This window comes from Rosa chinensis, chromosome 3 (genome assembly GCF_002994745.2).
Source record: "Rosa chinensis cultivar Old Blush chromosome 3, RchiOBHm-V2, whole genome shotgun sequence".
Lineage (NCBI taxonomy): Eukaryota > Viridiplantae > Streptophyta > Magnoliopsida > Rosales > Rosaceae > Rosa > Rosa chinensis.
The window spans coordinates 38,675,280-38,680,901 of record NC_037090.1 but is presented as its reverse complement, the minus strand read 5'-3'; the positions used below and the strand labels follow the sequence as shown (position 1 = coordinate 38,680,901).

At 34.8% G+C, this 5,622-nt stretch overlaps 1 long non-coding RNA gene across 2 annotated transcripts; it reads right to left on the bottom strand.

The window, feature by feature from the left end:
- Positions 1–1,825: 1,825 nt before the first annotated feature.
- LOC121052405 lies at positions 1,826–2,999 on the bottom strand. 2 transcript variants are annotated; one of them, XR_005808959.1, is made up of 4 exons: positions 2,923–2,999; positions 2,711–2,778; positions 2,118–2,360; positions 1,826–2,025 (listed from the first exon to the last, which is right to left on the bottom strand). It is a non-coding gene; the product is annotated as an uncharacterized LOC121052405 (long non-coding RNA). The 2 variants fall into 2 exon arrangements; XR_005808958.1 differs by having other exon boundaries at positions 2,711–2,764.
- Positions 3,000–5,622: the final 2,623 nt, after the last annotated feature.

Sequence of the window (5,622 nt, the reverse complement as noted above, 5' to 3'; positions counted from 1 at the left end):
CCCCTTTCCTTTCGAGGTAAATTCCGGCCAATTGGCTTACAATCTGACTTCAGTGTAGTTTTGAAAGTTGTTGTACATGTTGTGGGGAAGATTTTGGCATAGGTATTGTGACCTAATTTTGGGGGTCGTCGGTGGAGCATGGACCCTACGCTCAGCCATTGCCCACGCAACGCGTCTGACCAGATTTTTGGGTTCTGTTTTCATGGTTGTCATGTACTTGTCAATATATTATGAGGACATATTGTAATTATTCGAAGCTTGCTAGATTTACGTATTCTCGGTTTTTTCGGTTTGTGATCTGTGAGGATCCGACCGTTGGATCATCATATAATTTTGAGTAATTGATCCTAGAAGTTTTCCGAAGACCTTGGGAGGTCTCGGATGAAGTTTTGTCTCGATTGACGAAATATTCGGTTTTAGGTTCAAATTCTCGGTTTGACCCGTAACCACTTTTGTTTTGACTCGTGTGCTAAGTTGAGACCTTATTTTACTTGGGTGATTGACGGAGTTGATTTTGTACCTTATCTCGGCTGTGAGAGAAGATGCAGAGGGATTTTGAGGTGAGTAAATCTCACGGTTTTTTTGTTATTAAATTAATTATGTTTTAAATTAGTAGATTTAATTGTTAGCACGTAAAATCGTATTTAAAAAAAATAACTTTTTTTTTTAAATATATGAACTTGATCGTCAACAATTCATGGGCAAGTTAAAACAATGATTTGTTATAAAATGAATTTCGAGTGGTATAATTTGTAAAACTACAGTTGGTGTTAGTGACATCCCTGAGTGGATGACTACGTGTGTGTGTGTGTGTATCTTTACGTGAAAAATATATATTTTGGTGGAATTGGGGGTGTTGTTCACTTTTGTTGTGCAATGTGATGTTGAGGAAAATAAATGGAGTTTGAAAGAAAAGAGGTTCTTATCGGTTTGAGCTTTGATTGAAATGTGTACGATTTTGATGATGGTTTTGAGATGAGAACATATTATTTTGGAATTGGTTTCGCTATTGTTTTGAGGTTGTTGGAGCTGAGGAAACAATATAATGTGATAACCAGTGTGGTGTTCTGTGTGATGATTTTGTGTAAATGATGTGGTTGATTTTGTGTAAATGAATTGGATTGTTGTTGAGAGATTAATGTTGCAATGATGTAGTGGCACTATGTCAATAAACCCATCACGCAACAGCCGATGACTATTGTCTGATTCAGAAAATTTCTATTGTCTAGTAGCCTGATATCTCTCAGGCCTTCAGACGATAGATATTACCCGTGATCTATATTTCACTCAAACAACATAGGGCTGCCAATAATCTGTTGTCTGATTATGTCGAGATATGCCGAATTATGACTTTCTGAGGTTAAAGATGTAACAAAACGACAGTTATATGTTGTTATAAAAGACTCTGCACAACATCTTTTCATAAAACTCTATCGTTTATATTTCATTAAGACGACAGAAATCTATTGTCTGATATATGGAAATTTGAACTATCTTGGATTTTTTCTGTTGTGTGAATCAATTGTGGACAACATATAAATTAGAATGTTCTATTGTTTAATTTTGAGTAATAAGATAGAATTATGTCGTTTGAATATATAGAGGCTTGAACTTTCTTGGGCCTTTCTATTGTGTGATTCAATTTAAAACCACAATTATCTGTTGTCTGACTAGCATAAATAATACAATTGGTCTACTTCATCTGTGGTTTATGGTGATTTCAGACAACAAACAATTGCTTAAATTTTGTAGTCTGATGTTGGTTTGGATGTCAACTTTAATTGGTTTTTATTTCTGTCTCAGAAAGAGCATTTGCACGACACAATTTTAGAAAAATTGGTCTATTTATTTGAATATCATCATGAATCATTACAGCCACCAAAGTGAGTTCTAGCTATATGCACAAAATGATTCCTAACTACTGATCTACCACAGACATACAACACTCACTAAACTTGACAGCATGCTTGCCCATTCAACCCAGACTTGATCAATGTCCAAGTAATCTCCAACTCGGTAGTTATCCTGCATAAGTAATATTCAAGTGTAAGAAAAGGTATAATAGAAGAAGGCTAAAAGGGGAGATCTGGGGAGGGGGAAAAAGGATAAGGGATTACCCTCTTCAAGTTTGTAGAACGTGTATAATTCATCGACATATTTAACAACTACTAGTTCCAACATCTGTATATTGTCGTGACAACATGTTTTCCTTAGATGTTGCACTTATAGATCATCACTTTCTGAGCCAAAAAGATCTCTTCTATTGGAATTTCCATTCAAAGATCACCTCGTGCCACCATGAATGCATATGAATTTGCAAGGATATCATCAAAGTTTCCGACTCCTTCCTGATTCTCCACCTATCAATAAAATTTTGGAAGTATAAAGAACATGAACCGAAATTCTTTAACCATTTATACCAACCAAAGTATCATCACTACTAACCACTATATCATATAAATAATATGATGCAAAAATAGAATGGTAAAAGTTCGATTATAGAGCCTTTGAATGAAGGCCAAAGAAACAAGTATCGAATTTGAGTGGAATAATACAAAGCATACAGGGTTATTGACCTAAATTTGACATAATACTTTACCCCATCTGAGAAATTGAGAGGTGCATGTTAGACAAGAATTCACCATCTCAGGTCAAATACAATCTTTCAAAAAGAAGCAGTATAAACATGTTTTCTTAAGTACATGCATACCTACAAGAAATCACCCTACTTTAAAGGGTCAACACTCAGAGATGGATACCAAACCTGTAAAAAGTAAACTTTCAACCAGAATAAATATCAGACAAGATCAACATAGCTCAAAAATGATAAAGTTAGTTGCCAAAAAAACAAAAAACAAAAAATGCTAAAGCTACTATAAACTTTGACATCAGCAGTAATACATAATATCAACAGTTCCTTACCTGCATTTCACGGTAGCCACAATCTAACCATGAAACTCCCTCGATAAGATTTGTTTCCTTCTCCAATTGACCACATGTAACCCAAAAAAAAATCATCAAATTAGTGAGCACTTTTTCACGTCCATCATCCAAATCAGGAATGCAAAAAATGCAATCATTCAGAGGCATATATGTCTGCAGACATCTATATACATAACATGTTTCATAAGAAAACTAACCAAAAAAAAAAAACAATTGCAGAACACATACAAAATGCATAGTTGCAGGATGAAGAATTGTTTTCACTAAATTAATCCCATTTATCTACAAATCCTGAGTGCACAACCATCTAATAATAGTATTTAATGGAGTAACTAATGAAATACAACCACAAAACATTCCTTTACCTGTAATTTTGGAGGAGTGAAAGGTGTCAATTCACCAAATTATATCAAAAGGAAAACCTCATTCCTCGAGAGCTGCCATGCGTCCAGGTCTAGCCATCTCACCCCTACAAAACCATGTTCGTAACCAAATCAGAGCCATATGTCTACCCTCCTAATAATATGAAAGGTAATAAGTGCACTTGTATCTTGTTGAGAGTACCTTATACATATTCAACACAATGCTCTCTCACTAATTGTTCATGCCGCCATATATTGCTCACTAAATATGTTGGATCATATACTAGCACTAGAAAAGCCACCAAAAAAACTACACCATTCACAGGACGAATCAGACTTATTCAGGTCAGATCACACAAGTTTTGTGAAATACTCATATAAGAACAAATAAAAAACCAAAAGAAGCACAGAAGCCAATCCCTAATTTCTTTCTCTGTCTTTGGCTTTTGCAGGTTGACTTTGATTTCCTAAACATGTACAAATATACTATCTAAACTTCTAAACATACTAAATGTGAAAGCAACTAACTGATATAACTATTTAATCATTACCGGTAAAAAAATGGAACAAGTAAACTTCATGACTACAATAGAAAACTATGAAGGACATGTAGGAAAATGGCCCATTTTAGCATTGATATTTCATGACTACAAAATACTTTTACAACATGATCAAGGCAAGTGAGATTAACAAAACCATTGGCAAAAGAATTGAAAAAAGAAAGCAATGACCATCAAACAACCTGCATATCTATTAGAATATAGAAAAATAGCTATTTACTTAATAAAGAACTGCAGAAATAAAGGGGATGATCAAAGACCAATCTATAAGGTGATCGAATAGCAAAAGAAAAGGCAACTAATAACTTCCAAACCCATTTTGTATGAATTGTTTTGTTTATTCTAGTTATTATTAAATTAACCATATATCTAAATTAGCTAGTTCGGTCGATATATGAAATGTATGATACCAGATCCCACCAGAATATATAATTAACTAACATGCAAGAATAAAGAAACACAACATTACAAAACACTATGAAATCCACATTGCAGTAATAGTCACTACTGGGTTTCACCGATCACCCACATAAAGAAACCAAGCACACAATAACTAATACATAAGGAAGCAGATATACATATTCAATAAAGTTAATAGGTTTAGACAGTTACTATTGTTAACTATTCAGGAATGATATACATAACTGTGCCACTAAATGTAAAATCAAATGAGTGGAAAGAAACAATCTTTCCTACCAAGGTATATAGTATACCCTCTAATCAACATTAAAAACGAAATTTAGACAAGTCTCTCTACTTTTTTTTAAGCTAAAGTAGTGAGGAAGAACAAATTTAACTGTATATATGACCTTATTCACCGCATAAGGGTGAATTCAATCATCTAATCCCAATTCGGAATTACAATTAAACCATTGGAATTGAATCAATAATCCAATATGGGTAGACCAAACTTCAAGCCAAATCACTACCAAAAACCTAGAACTTATCTGGACCAAAGTTCATTCAAGGAAGAAAATCTCATGAAAGAAGTACGAGCTTTTAGATTAAGACCCCAAATTCAAAATTGGAATGCTTAAAACATTTACAAATTCATCTATTGAATACCCATCTCTTTGTGGGTGGAGAAAACACCAAGCAACTAAGACCTTGCAAATAGATATAGAAATAGAGGAAAAAGTGAAAGAATGAGAGAGAGATTGAATACCCATCTCTTCGTGAGTGCAGAAGTGGTACTGACCCATGGGCTTGCCCTTGAACTTTCCTCTTCCTATTTTGGATTCAATAGATAACAGCCTCCGCCTAAACTGCCTGTGTTGCTGCCCAATGCAATCACCTAGGCAAAGTGAGATGAACACTTAATGAAGAAATCCCTAAATACCCAATCCAACAAAAACCCTAAATCTATTAACATTTAACCAAAGGGCTTACCAGTGAAAGATGCGGATTCAGATTGAGACCAAGATATGGATCGAGACTGAGATCCTTTGGCTGGAATGGGGTTTTCAAGTTTGCAAGGCGAGATGGTTGAGATTTTTTCTAGGTTTTCAATTCGATGTTGGATTGGAAGAAATTGATATTGGATTGGGTTTTCAGTTTGAAGATTTCTGTTGTGTGCGAGAGCGAAAGCAAGAGCAAGAGAGAAGATGGGTTTGAGAGTGAGAGTGAGCTGAGAGACGGTTTTTAAGTTTCTGGGAAAGCAAGAGCGTGCAAGAGAGAAGATGGGTTTTGAGAGTGAGAGCGAGCTGAGAGACAGTTTTTAGGTTTCTCTCAGTTTGATAAATTTGTCGGGCCAAAAT